This window comes from Jaculus jaculus, chromosome 2 (genome assembly GCF_020740685.1).
Source record: "Jaculus jaculus isolate mJacJac1 chromosome 2, mJacJac1.mat.Y.cur, whole genome shotgun sequence".
NCBI classification, from domain to species: domain Eukaryota; kingdom Metazoa; phylum Chordata; class Mammalia; order Rodentia; family Dipodidae; genus Jaculus; species Jaculus jaculus.
The window spans coordinates 17145093-17160056 of record NC_059103.1 but is presented as its reverse complement, the minus strand read 5'-3'; the positions used below and the strand labels follow the sequence as shown (position 1 = coordinate 17160056).

General features: G+C 49.5%; 1 protein-coding gene across 6 annotated transcripts in view; it reads right to left on the bottom strand.

The window, feature by feature from the left end:
- Window positions 1-14964, bottom strand: part of Auts2 (activator of transcription and developmental regulator AUTS2) — a 1279269-nt gene that overhangs the window by 101454 nt on the left and 1162851 nt on the right. The window lies entirely within an intron of this gene.

Genomic DNA, 14964 nt, shown 5'->3' with positions numbered 1-14964 from the left:
GAATTGCGGGCATGTCTTTTTTTTTTTTTTCAATTTTCTCCCACAAATCAGAAATGCCTATTATTTAATGCTAAGCTTTTCCTCACTAGAGTATCAACTATCATTTCCAGAAATTACTTTAAAAGAAGAAAAAAAAAAGGCGGGTCTCATGATCCCTCAGATCCTTGTCCCTTTTGCTAAACTGGATGACCTTGCTCTTCAAACAGAGAAAGCCCAATGTATTCAAAACTGGACCAGTGGTCAAGACACCAATATTGTTTCCTTACCATATCTTTTTTTTTTTTTTTTAGAGATCATGTCTGCTAATATTACACCAGTCTGAGGCACGTCAAGTAAGCCTGTTTAAATAGCAAGACTAAAGCCAATTTAAATTATACACTAATGTTCTGGAAAATACACATTAAGTTGGTTTAGTGAAAAATGGCTGTAATGTTACAGAATCACTGAGTATTTCTAAGACCTGAGAAATTACCACAAAAAAATTATGAAAGCTCAATATATAATTTGAAGATATATCTGCATTCAGTATTACAATGGTCAAGCTATATAAGGGCTATTTTTGCTAGGTAAGCCTTGGAGGAAAAATACATATCTTTTACACCTCCAGACACATCATTTGACAAAGCAAAACACAGAATGTTCCATATATATGGGGCAAAGAAATACAGGATATTGGATTGGGGGAAAGGGAAATTTAGTGTTGGACAAAGAAAATATTCTATTTGATCTTTCAATGCTACATTGATGAATATAAAATGCACAATGTGAGGGATATAAAAAAAAAACCTCAGCTATTTTTACTATGGCTATTCCCCCTTTATTTTAATTCTAATCTACCTTCTATAGAGGTGCCTTAGAAGATTAGTGGGATCAAGGGGGAAATTGTGCAAAATAAGTCCTCAAATGAATTCACTTACACACAGTTTATAAGAAATCCTACACAGATTTTCCCCCTCCATCTTTGCTGGAATAATTTTACAAAGACTGAGAGCCTTCCTGACATATCAGATAAAACTATGCACAATAGTAGCTTTTTCATAAAAATGAACTGCTAAGAAAGTGGAGGTAGGGGTGGAGGAGAAACGTGTTATCCCTCAACAGATCACAAATATTTAATTACAAAGCCAAAAATTACATGAAAGGTGTTGTTATACCCAACTACTATTGAGATTTCTAACCTTGTGTGCTTCCCAGTTTAAAACAAAACTTCCCCATTCTTCCATGAAAAAGAACTGGACTGGCTTGGAATTCTCTTGAAATGGCTGTGACATTTATGGCTTCAAAAATAAAATGGAGTTGCCTCTTCAATTATTTTCCCAAACTAACGCTTGAACATTCTGGCGTTAACCGAATTTTCAGGCTGTTGAATGGGCCCAAAGAAAGAGTAATGGAAACCAATGACTGGTCTTCCTCAAAATGGAAAGAGCACAGCTAGGGAAAGGGCCACCTAAGGGGTCCTGGCTGCTTTGGCGTGCACCCTAGGTTTGCGAGCGCAAACAGGGCGAGCGGGTAGGTGCGCAAACCCCTTTGCACGGGCACTTCGGCGAGCAAGGCGAGGCTCGGAGAGCGGCCCTCGTGTCTGGGCCACACTGAAGGGCAGGACTGCGATCCCAACCAGCGAGTTATTAAGGAAATAAGTCTGGCGGGACGTTCACACATGCTCGGGAAGAGCGTGCCTGCTACCAGACGCTGTGTCGAGCTTGGGATGATGACGCTACTCGTGAGCCGGGGAGAGCGGGTGTCTCAAAAAGACCTCCGAGGAAAAGAGCCCTAATTAAGGAAATATGCGAAGGGGCCGCTGGTTAAATCATAAAGGGGCTCTGTTCTCTCCCCACCCACCCCTCCTCCGCCCTGCACGATCCAGACTGGCTGACCACCGTCCTGCAAAGTCAGGAGAGCTTCCCAGCCAAACTCGGTGGAAACTCCGCCAAGACCCTCCGCCTGTCCCCCGGAACTTTCCTTCACCCTACATAAAATCATCTGTACAAATTACTGGGCTCCTTGGCTCGCCATCCGTCGGGTGGACGTTTTCATTTGGGGCTGCTTTTATTTTATTTTATGTTTTTATTTTCAAAGCCTGCATTTTCTCCATCCACCTGGACCATTTCTTGGGCTGTTTTTTTTTTTTTTTCCTCTTTTTAAACCATCAGCAAGGACTGAAGGAGGTGCAGTGAGCCCAGTGGCAGGCGCGGAGTAGGGGTGGTGGTCTTCCCTCTTTTCTCCACCACCCCGGCACCTCTCCGAGCACGCCATTTAAGATTTCGAATAATCGCACAGAATTTAAGATTGTTTCCCCCGGTTTGGGAAGGTTAAAGACACCAATAGACTGAATCTAAAATGCCCGAAGGAACAAAGCTTGCTTTGCTGGGGGGACGGGGGGGGGAGGGCTTTTTACGCAAGGGGAAGCTCTTTTATCGCAATACTTAAAAAAAAAAAAAAAAAAGAAGTCCAGAAGCCTCAGCAGACGTTGAAAGAAAAGTTAAATAAGTCAAGCAGATTGGAAGAGCGAATACGGAGAAGAAAGGGGGATTAAAGCTTTCTGTGCACACGGGTGGGACGCAGCGCTGGGGCTGCCCCTGGGTTCCCTACAGGCTCAGACTCGGGGTTGGGGCTGCACACCCGTCCGCGCATCAAGAGGGACTTTGGAAGGTGCCAGCAGCACCTTCCCTTTGGAAACTTGGAGGCGAGTGAGTTCTAACCGCCGAGTCCGGATCTCGCCGGGCTTTTCCCGGGCTCCGCGTGCGCGCGCGGGGCGGGCTGGCTGGCTGGCGGGCGGGCGGGGAGCCGGGGACAGCAATCCCGGAGCAGACCGTGAAGCCGCAGGCCGAGCTCCGGGGCCCCGGGTCGGGAGGAGCCTCTCGGGGAGGGCAGCACGGGTCCCCTCCACGCCCTCCCCCGGGGTCCAGCTGGGCTGTGGCCTCGGGGGGCCTCCCAGGCACCGGGGCCAAGCTCGCGGGCGGCGCTGGGAGCAAGGAAAGTACAAAGGGGAGCGGGGGAGGGGTGGGGAAGCGGGGACGGGCGCGCCAGACGCCACCAACCCCGGCCAGGCTGCTGCTGCAGCCGCCGCAACAAAAGACCCCCCGACCCCGGCCGCCTCCCCACCAGACCGCGGCGAGCTGCTGATTCCCACCCCCATCTCTTCCCCCCCACCCCCACCCCCGCCCAGGGCAGCGTTACCTGGTCGCCAAGGATTCAGCAATCCTGTCAACCCCAAGTTCATGGTTCGTATGGATCATCCGGAAGGCTCTCCCGCTGGGTGATCACCAGACACCAAGGGGAGAAAGCAACCAAAACACACACAGCAGGGAATAAAACCTGCCCAACTCCAACCAGCCCGGCTCCGTCTGCGAGTCTCTGTCTTCCACCTTCCTTCCTTCCCGGCCAAAGTCTGAACGCTGAGATGCTCGAGGCAAATCCGAAGCGAAGCCACAGCAGCCTTCGGGGGCGGCCCGGGAGCCAGCGCCACGCGCGCGCACATCCAGCGCGGCCGAGTCCCGGGCGGGTGGCGTGGAGGAGGACACCCGGCCCGCGCTGTCCCTCGCAGTTCCTACGGCGCACGGGGAGGGGGGCGGGGGGGACCGGGCGATGCCAGTCCCCGGCGCTGATGGACGGGCTGGCGGGGTGGAGAGCAGCGGCCCGAGCCGCCGCGGCGGCGCACGGAGCTAAGAGCGAGGAGGAGGCGGCGGCGGCGGCGGCAGCGACAGGACAAAGGAGACCATGTGCGGAGGGAGGGAGGAGGAGGAGGAGGAGGAGGGAGGAGGAGGGCGCACGGCGGCGGCAGCAGCGGCGGTTGCTGCTCCCGGGCGGCCGCCTCGGGCTCCCCGACAGCCGGTCCCGCCTCTTCGGCAGCGCCCCAGGCTGGTGCGATGGGTCCTGGCTTTGCAGCCGCCGCCGCGGCGTGCCACGGAGGCGCTCCGGGAGTCTCGGATTCCTGGCGGGTCTCGCCTGAGCGTGGGGCGGGGAGGCTGCAGCCGCCGGAGCTCCGGGAGGGCGCGCGCGGGACTGGCTCGGCCCCGGCCTGCGCTGGGCTGGGCGGGCGTCTGCCTCTCCCGCCGGCTCCCGGTTCAAGTGAACTCCATCGGCGGCCCCGCCACCCAGCGCCCTGCGGGCTCCCGAGGTGGATCGTTTAGCAGGAAGGGGAAGCGATGAAGGTGGCGACGCGGGAACAACCCCCTCCCTCCACTCTCCGTACTCCGGACTTCGCTCCCGGATCGCACCGTGCGCGTCTTCTTGCAGACGCTCGCGGCTCTCGGAGCGGGACTTCTCGGCGCGCCCAGCCGGAGCCGCCCGCCGGTGCCACCGCCCCACCTCCGTCCCGCCCCGCGCGCTCCGCCCCTCGCCGCTCCTCCTCTCCGCTCGGGCGCCAGCTCGGCCCCGCGGGGGCGCAGTCCCAGGGTGCGACTGCGACAGCTGTGGCTCCCCACACCCTACCCTAGTCTTGCCGCCGCTCCAGGCCCCGGATCCCCACGGACAGGCTTTCCCTTGCTGGCGGGAACGGCGACGCTCCGTGAAATCTTGGCAGTTGCTCGCTTCCAAGATTGCTTTGCGCCAAGCAAAGGGCACTAGGCCCACAGCCTGGGTTTGAGTTGCGTCTAAGCCAGGGGCATCTGCAAAGAGCAGGTTCTGTACAGGGTGGTGTGGGCTCAGAAGGAGCTAGTGAGCAGAAGGTCTGGCACATAGTAGGCGCGCAACACAAAACAATCGTTGCATTGTTCACAACGGAGAGGGGAGGGGATCAGAGTGTCGAACAAAAAGGTCTTGATCTAACCTCCTTCCCGACCCGTCACAGTCCCAGCAATGTTAGGTTTCACGAATAAAACTTGGTGACGTTTTGAAATCCACACTGCCTCGAAATTCCGCAAACCATCTGATACCTGAACACCTTACATTCACCAAAGAGGATCCTGCTGGGTCCTCTGGAATCCATGAAATGCAGGGAGAATATAAAAACAGCAGCAAAGCTTTGCTGATTGTGTGACATATCAGCACTGTGTCCCTCCACCCCCCGGAGTCCAGAGCAAGTGCCTCTCAAGGAGAGGGCCGGATGAACACAGACAGGGCCTTCAGTCATTCACTGAGCACCACACTTCCACCAGAGCGCGGTCTGAAGCTCCTTGTCCTAACCTCAGTGCCCCTGAGAAGTAAGAGACCCTTAGAGACTGGGAACCCTTGGAATTTTAACTCCCCGGCTGCAGCTTGGTGGGGGTTTGTGGGCATAAGCAAAGCTAGGGCACCTAGGGTACAGGGCATTCTGGGTGGAGAGTAAGAGGAAAGCTTCAATTCCTCAATCCCTTCAAATGCCACCATAACTTGGGAGTCTGGTTGGAGAAGAAAGGGCCAGACAAAAGACTGGACTTGGGCGCTATGTACTCCACAGAGAGCTATCACAGAGACCGGCTTTGAAGGAATGGTGTCCATGACGTGGCACATTTGTAACCACAGCCCTTGGGAGGCCCAGGCCAGCCTGGGCTACATAGTGAGACTAAGGACCCAGGTTTGATTTCCCAGTACTCATGTAAAGCCAGATGCATAGGGTGGCGCATGCACTGGAGTTTGTTTGCCGTGGCTGGAGGCCCTGTAGTGCCCTTTCTTTTCTCTCTCTCTCTCTCTCTCTCTCTCTCTCTCTCTCTCTCTCTGTGCTTGCAAAAAAAAAAAAAAAAAAAAAAGCCGGGCGTGGTGGCGCACGCCTTTAATCCCAGCACTAGGGAGGCAGAGGTAGGAGGATCGCTGTGAGTTCAAGGCCACCCTGAGACTACATAGTGAATTCCAGGTCAGCCTGAGCCAGAGTGAGACCCTACCTCGAAAAACAAAACAAAACAAACAAACAAACAAAAAGAGCAAATAATTCCCCATCTCTTTGAAGTTGTGTGTCCACTGATTTCAAGATAGTCTTACACACTTTTCAAAGAAAAAAGTGAAGATGATTCCTGCATAGCATGATCTCCCATTCCTTTAACAAAATTAATTTTGTTAATAAGAACCCCCTTCTCATTACCCTTCCCTTAAATGGTAGGATATAAAGCATTAGCCCAGTGGTGGGTTGTTTTGTGAGGAGGGAAGTATTGTGGCAGATTTTCACTACATTGCTAAGGGTAGCTTAGAACTCACTATGCAGCCCAGGCTGGACTAAAACTTCTAGCAACCCTCTTGCCTTTGTGTTCTCTGTGTTCTGCATGTGACCCACCATGTCCAGCTCTATGGTGGTGTTTTTTTCAGGTTGATAATGGTGGGGGTTTTTTGTTTTGTTTTGTTTTGTTTTTTTTACCATTACCTCTTATGATGGTTTATACTGATTTGACTAGAATCAATTTGACTAGAATCATCTGTAAGGGATTATCTAGATGAGGTTAGTCTTTGGGTATGCCTATAAGGGATTATCTTGATAAAGTTAATTGAGGTAAGAAGACACGTTTAGCCATGGAGAGCACCATCCTGTGGGCTTGGGGTCCTGGCCTACATGGAAAGAGAAAGCAAACTGAGCACCAGCATTCACCTCCCTCTGCTTCCCATGACCAGCTCTCGCCCCCAGATCTTCCCTGCCATGATGGGCTTTAATCACAAATTGTAAGCTGAAATAAATCCTGCCTTCCTGAAGTTGCTTCTTGCTAGTAATAGGCCACAGCAACAAGGAAGGTAAGTGAGGCTGGAGAGATGGCTCTGCAGTTTAGGGGGGACTTCCTACAGAAGCCTAAAGGGACCTGAGACTGCCAGAGTTTGAATCTCTAGAGACCATGTAAACATCTGGGTGTGGGAACTGTAATCTCAGTCTCACAGTGGAGCAGAGACTCAAGAATCTTGTGCTCCAGAATCAGTAAAGAGAAAAAAAAAAAAAAAAAGGTTGGGTGCAACAATGATAGAGCAGGAGGTGGGAGAGAGACATCTCATACCACACCACTTATGCACCACACCACACACACACACATACACAAGCAAAAGCATAAAAGACCAAGGATACGCCCCGAGCGGTGAGAAGAACGGGCATCAGAGAAGACAAAGGTTTGGAGACGGATTTTCTAGTTGTTTACAAGATGTCACAAAACCCAGCTAAGGCCCTCCAGCTAGGGGACACCATCATTCTGAAGCCGTGTCAGTCATACCAGGATAGCTCAGAGGCAAACATTACATTTTCAATGAAGACATTAAAATGTTGCTTCCTATGGAGGCATCACAATGGGATGATATTTTTATCTTCTCGCTCTAAAGTTAAAAAAAAAAAAATACAACAACAGTATCATAGGGGCTGGAGAGACAGTTTGATAGGCAAAGTACTTGCCATGCAAGTGTGAGGGCCTCAGTCCGGATCCCCAGAACCCATGTAAAAATACTGGGCACGTGTAATGCCAGCCCTGGGGAGGTAGAGACTGGAGGATCCCTGGGCTTGCTGTCAAGCTTGTCTCGCCGAGTTGGTGAGCTCTGTGTGGAGGCAGAGGCGCTGTCTCAAAGGAGGAGGTGGAGGGTAATACAGGAAGACATTAATGCCACCCTCTGGCTTCTCCACGCGCTCACACACACTTGCTTGGCAAACACGAGGGCCAGAGTTTAGATCTGCAGATGGTTTCTCACTGAACCTGCGGCTGTGGTTTTTGTGAGTTTTAGCAACTAGGTTTTCTAAGACCGATTTTTGTCCGGCATTGGTCATAACAATCAAAGTAACCAATGCCCAGGGTCTCGTTCTATAGCTCAAGCTGGCCTCAGGCGCACAGAAATCTTCCTGCATCAGCCTCCCGAGGGCTGGGATGATGAGTGTAAAACCACGCCTGGTCTTGGCCTGCCATGTTAAGTAACTTGCGACTTCTTGTTTACAGAGCCTGGCGGTTTTGCCTATGATTGTGAAAATGGTTTCTTACTGGCGCCAGTGCTTGCTTTCTCTCTTCCTCGATGTAGGAAATCTGCCACCTTCATCTAATTTTAAACTTGACCATAGAGAGCCTGCATCCTGTTCTTCATTCATGCCACAACTCCAGTAGCAGTGGGAGAAGTAACAGACATGTGTCTATAGCCATGGTCCAACCCTATTATCTATGTGAGGGGACATAATCCTAGCTGATTCCTGGATCCTGCCTTCCTGAAGCTACCTGGTTTTTGGCAGATAGAATTCCCATCTTGGAAAGTGTCCTTAGGCCTTAGGCCTTAGGCTGTGTGCCCAGCCTGGTACCAGGAGCCCTTGATCAATGGGTACATGACAAGAGAGAGATAAAGAATTGCGATTTTTTTCCAACATGCTAAGAGACTGAGAGGGTATCCCCCAGGTATACCTGGGTGAGTGATAAAGCAGAGAGATTAATGGCATGAGACAGATAGGGCCCAGAAGGACCTGCTTGCTTTTTTTTTTTTTTTTTTTCTTTCCAGGTAGGCTGGCCTGGAATTCACTATGTAGTCTCAGGTTAGCCTTGAACTAAGGACGTCCCCCTACCTCTGCCTCTTGAGTGCTTGGAATAAAGGTGTGTGTCACCACATTCGGTGCGATCTACTTTTTTTACTCAAGAGTCTCCTGCTCTTACTCATGGTGGTTGACCAAGAGCCCTGGTGTGGGGAACTGAGCCAGCAGGAGGCTTTATGGGTCTCTAGAAGCATAGCAAGCTCTTCTCGCCATAGCTGTCACAACTCTCCCATGACTTGGGTAGAGCGTAGAGCTGGCCCAGGGGCTGGGGTGCGGCTTGGTGGTACTTGGTGGTACGACGCTTGCCTAGAACTTCCCAGCACCCTGTCTAGCCACTCTGTAGTAGTCTTCTCTCCACATCCTTAGCTAGGGAGACAGAAATTCTTTCTGGGTTCTAGGAACCTCTCTGTGAAGGTCAGTTTTGAAATTATGGGTCAGGATTTCTTCCTGTAGGATATATCCGTTTCTGGGCACCCCCATTCCAGCCCTGTGCCTTCTGAAAGGTGATTTGGGAAATGTAAGCTTCATTATCTGTCATTCCGAAAGGAGGAGGCCATAGCTCACTTTCTCAGTGTTGTAAAGCAAAAAAAGAAAAAAAAAAAAAAAAGAGCTCCACTATTCTATGCCTGCGTGGCTACCGTTGATCAAGGGTGCAGCAAGAGGGAAGTAAATAGACAGAACCGAGTTATTTTATGGCACACACTCTTGAGACACAGTGGGGAATAAATATTTTCCAAGTGTGGAAGTCAAGAAAAAGAATTTTACTTTCCAGCTTCACAGTGAACTATAAACTAGAAAGGAGGGAGAAAGTAGAAGAAAGGGTATAAAGCATAAGTTACTTAACCACCAAATCAACATTAAAACATTAGCATTTGGCATCTGACAAGCCTGCGGAGAAAGGCAGTGAAAAACAAGGACAGATTCCCTCTCTACTCATGTCACCCACTTGGTGACAAATGCCTCATCAGGTTTGTTTCTTTCTTTTTGCTAGGTAAGGTCTCTACTGCTGGACTGGGGACCTATCTGCTCACTGCGGGATTCTAGGATTCTACCACTGAGCTCTAACCCAAGTCCGGGTTCTTTAAAACCATGCTTGGAGATGCTGAAAAGGAAAGAAACATCAGGGGCTGGGGAAGGAAGAGAAGGGAGGAAGAAGAAAGAGGGGGATGGCTCTCACGGGCAGATACCATTTTTTTCCTTTGTCTGAGTTTTTGTGTGCATGTTTACGGTATGTATGATGTGGTGTATGCATAGTGTGTGCATGTTTGTGTGCTGTAAATGCACGTGACCCCTGAGGCTGGAGAACATCAGGATTACTGCCACTCTTTGTGCTCAAGACAAGTCTGTCACTGAACCTGAAGCAGCTAAGTTTTTTGGTCAGTCTGACTCACCAGACCCAGGGATTCTCCTGTCTTCACCGCCCCTTTCCCTCCTCCTCCCCGCAACACAGAACTAGGGTTATGGCCAGGTGTGACTCCCAGAATTTTACGTGAGTACTGGGAAAACAAACTCCAAGGGTCTCGGGTCCTCGTGCCTGTGCAGCCAAGAGCTTTTACCCACTGAGTCATCTCCCAAACACCTAGTTATGGCTTTTGAGACAGGGTCTTCTTATGTCTCCCTGGCTGGTCTGAAACTATACAGGCCAGGCTGACCTTGGATCTGTGAATACTCCTGAGCTTCCTGAATGTTGGGTTTTAAATGTGTATGGGCAACTATGTTGGGTATTCATTCATTCATGGGGCTGGAGAGATGGCTTAGTGGTTAAGGCATTGGCCTGTGAAGCCAAAAGACCCAGGCTCGATTCTCCAGGACCCACATAAGCCAGATGCAGAAGGGGTACATGCATTTGGAGTTCATTTGCAGTGGCTACAGGCCCTGGTGTGCCCATTCTCCCCCCCCCCTCTCTCTCTCTCTCCCTGCAAATAAATAAAAATTTTTAAAAAATTGAGAGAGTCTTGGGCTGGAGAGATGGCTTAGCGGTTAAGCGCTTGCCTGTGAAGCCTAAGGACCCTGGTTCGAGGCTCGGTTCCCCAGGTCCCACGTTAGCCAGATGCACCAGGGGGCGCACGCGTCTGGAGTTCGTTTGCAGAGGCTGGAAGCCCTGGCGCGCCCATTCTCTCTCTCTCCCTCTATCTGTCTTTCTCTCTGTGTCTGTCGCTCTCAAATAAATAAATAAAAATTTTAAAAAAAAATTGAGAGAGTCTTGTATACAGCCCAGGCTGGCCTTGATCTCAATATCCCCCCATGTTAGTAAAAGGACTTCGTATATAAGAGAAACTTGGACAAGGACCTTGTCTTCACCAGGAACTCTACTCCTTGGTGACTTGTAGCTTTTGATGAATATAGGGTCATTCTTTAAGGGTGGATTCTTTAAGTTCATAAATGCAGGTTGACACGTGCTCACCCTCTGTGGAGAGGATGACAAGGGGCCTTCATAGTGAAGTCACCTCATTTGAACTCCTTGTCCTTGTTTGCTTTTGCACCAGTCACACTGCACACAGCCCGGTATTTTCAGTCTAGGTTCACACTTAAGAAGAAGTAGGTATCTCTATCTGATTCCAGGATCCACCTTTCGGGAAAGACTGTTGCTATTCTAAGCCAAGGTCAAGCTTAAAAGAGGACCCTAGGGCTGGAGGGATGGCTTAGGGTTAAGACCTGTAAGACCAAAGGACCCAGGTTCGAATCTCAAGGACCCACGTTAGCCAGATGTACAAGGGGGTGCACACGTCTGCAGTTCATTTACAGTGGCTGGAGGTCCTGGTGTGCCCATTCTCTCTCTCTCTCTCTCACTCTCTCTTTCTCTCTCTCTCTCTTTCCCTGTCAAATAAATAAATAAATAAGATGATCCTAGACTCAAAAGGCAACATAGTGCTGAGAAGATGTAATGGAGGAGTATCCAGCACTGAAACATCTCTATCACACCCTCCAAGGCTCAGGGTCCATTGTGGAAGAGGTGGCAGAAAAGAATGTAAGAGCCAAAGGAAGGGTACCACTCCTTACAATGCAACTGTCCAGACGGAAATTGGCCTTGATATCCTCTTAGTGCTTTGAAACAGACTAGTGGGGAGAAACCAACAGACTAGGGAACTCTTTACCAAGAACCAGGCGTGGACCATAAATTATTCACTGCGACCTTGACTCAGCCATACTCAGAGAGGCTGCCGTGTGCTCCTGCGCTTGTACATCTTTCTCAAACAATGTTTACAATTATTTTGGGATTTTTTTTCTTTTGAGGTAGGGTCTCTCTGGCTCAGGCTGACCAGGAATTCACTATGTAGTCTCAGGGTGGCCTTGAACTCACGGCAATCCTCCTACCACTGCCTCCCGAGTGCTGGGATTAAAGGCATGTGCCACCACACCCAACACTTTTATTTTATTTTACTTAGTATGTGGGTGTGCATTTGTGTGACCACATGAGTGCAGGCCAGAGGCTCAATCTCTTGTTTTCCTCAATCACTCTCCATGTTATCTTTTGTGATACGGTCTCTCACTGGACTGGAGCTCACTGATTTGGCTCATGACGTCCAGTGAGCCCCTCCTGTCTCTCTCTCTGCTTCTCTAGGGCTGGGATTATAGACATGCACCATGCTGTAGTTCACCTCTTGTGGCTGGGATAAAACGTCCAGCCAAAACTAGCTGATGGGAGGAAAGTTTGCATTTATTTATTGGCCTGCAGTCTTGAGGGGGAAATTCCATGATGATAGGGGAAAACATGGCCTGAGCAGAGGCTGGACATCACCTCTGCTGTGGCAGGTGGACAGCAGCAGCAGGAGGGTGAGGTGCCTTCTGGCAAGGGGGATCTGGCTGTAACACCCCTGAGATAATTCCTGACAATGCATCTACTCCAGCAAGACTCCACCTCCAAGACTGCAGTCAGCTGGAGACCAAGCCTTCAGGACACATAGTTCAGGACACAGACACACAGAGGGAACATCTAATTCAAACCACCACCCACCACCACACCCGGCTTCAATGTGGGTGCTGGGGATCTGAACTCAGGTCCTTATGCTTATGCAGCAAGCACTTTACCCACAAAGCCATCTCCACAGTTCCCCCAAATGTCTACGATTACGTCATCGCTTGTTCTTTGGTTAATCTTACGAGTCAAATATGAAATGACTATACTTCTTATTTCAAACGAGGAAACTGGTACAGTAAGTAGAAGAAAGCCCCGGATGTGACGAGAGCATGACAGCCGCATTCGACCAAGCATGACTGGAACCTTCTTCACTGGCACCTGTTCTACCCTGTCCTGGTGTGAAGTAACTGTGTTTCCCACTTCCTAGCAAAAGTCTGCAAGTCAAAAACCTGTTTGGGTTTGGAGAGATGGCTTAGGGGTTAAGGCGCTTGCCTGCAAAGCCTAAGGACCCAGGTTCGATTCTCCAGGTCCCATGTAAGCCAGATGCACAAGGTGGTGCATGTGCCTGAAGTTCATTTGCAGTGGCTAGAAGCCCTGGTGTGCCTATTCTCCCTCTCTCTCTCTCTCTCTCTCTCTCTCTAATAAAAATAAATAAATCGGGCTAGAGAGATGGCTTAGTGGTTAAGCGCTTGCCTGTAAAGTCTAAGGACCCCGGTTCAAGGCTAGATTCCCTAGGACCCATGTTAGCCAGATGCGTAAGGTGTGCATGTGTCTGGAGTTCCTTTGCAGTGGCTAGAAGCCCTAACTCTCCCTTTCTCTCTCTCTCTCTCTCTGCCTCCTTCTCTCTCTGTGTCACTCTTAAATAAATAAAAATAAACAAAAAAGTTATTAAAAATAAATTTAAATACCTGTTTGTTTGTTTGTTTCTTAAGACAGGCTCTCATGTAGCCCAAGCTGGCCTCAAACTCGCTATTTAATATGACCTTGAACTAATGATCCTCTTACCTCCACCTCCCAAGTGTGGCAATTACAGACCTGCACCCCACACCCAAGTCAAAATAAATCCTGATATCTAAAATCCAGAGCTTTCCAGATCTGGGAGGTCAGAGTCAGGGTGTCTTTAACCATATGAATACCACTGGGACAGTTCAGTGGATTACCCTCACAGGTTTTTAGTTTGAAAAGCATTTGACATGGGCAACTACATATGTTTCCATCTTTCTCTCAAAGGCGTGTATAGCTTTCCTTGGAAATAAGTTACTGGAAATAACTAGGGGGAGACAGAAACTCTTTCTGTAACCACATGAATACATATCCAGTTAACAAAGATGTCATTTGAATTTCCTGATGGCTTATAAATATTTACTTGCAGGGCTTCTTATTGGACAAGAACAAAATATTTGCTTCCACTGTTTTGGTGAATCATACCATTTCTAGGTTAGTAGGAGAGCAGCTGAAATGTCACAGAATTTCCTTAGTATACTGAGCACATTCCTCTTTCTGAGTTTTCCACTTTTATTTATTTTTATCTTTTTTTTTTTTCTGGTTTTTCAAGGTAGGCTTTCACTCTAGTCCAGGCTGACGTGGAATTCACTGTGTATTCTCAGGGTGGCCTCGAACTCATGGCGATCCTCCTACCTCTGCTTCCCAAGTGCTGGGATTAAAGGCGTGCACCACCATGCCCTGCACTTTGTTTTTTAAATATGTTTATTTGTATGTGTGTGTCTTGGTGGGGGTGCATTAGGATCCCTTGAGACTACAACTATATGCCAGATGCTTGTGCCACTTTTTGCAATTGGCTTTATGTGGGTGCTAGGGAACTGAACCTCGACCTACAGGCTTTGTTAGCAAGCCATCTCCCCTGCCCCATCCACTCTGGTATGTTGTTGTTGTTTCGTTTTTCGAGGTAGGGTCTCACTGTAGCCCAGGCTGACATGGAAATCACTATGCAGTACCAGACTGCCCTTGAACTCACAACAATGCTCCTACCTCTGCCTCCCAAGTACTGGGATTAAAGGCGTGCGCCACCACACCAGGCTGCACTCTGGTTTTGACTTTTGGTTTTCTCCTTGTCTCTTCCACTCTATCTGAATGAAGTGGACCACCTGTGTCACATCCATCTCTGTGGTTATACGGATCAGACAGGCATACTTTGCCAATGGCTACCTGTTTGGTACACAAATACCAAGCAGCATGAGGACCCGAGTTCAGATGCCCAAGCACTGGGCATGCTGTGTGTGTGTGTGTGTGTGTGTGTGTGTGTGTGTGTGTGTGATCCCAGTTCTAGGGAGGAGTCAGGCAGATCCTGGGGCAAGCTGGCTGACTAGCCTGCTCTGGGTTCAGTGACAAACCGTGTATCAAAAAGTAAGGTGGAGCAGGGCATGGTGGCACACGCCTTTAATCCCAACTCTTGGGAGGCAGAGGTAGGAGGATCACTGTGAGTTCAAGGCCACCCTGAGACTACATAGTGAATTCCAGGTCAGCCTGAGCTAGAGTGAGACCCTACCTTGAAAAACCAAAAAAAAAAAAAAAAAAAAAAAAGTAAGGTGGAGAATGATTGAGGAAAACACCAGGTGTCAACCTCTGTCCTCTGTGTGCATGTGTATACATGGGCACACACATTGGCACCCCTACATGTTTGCCCACAAACATAGGAACATGCGTAGACAACACACACATACACGCACACACACTAGTGATGAGGAAAAGTCAGGGTAGGCCTGTG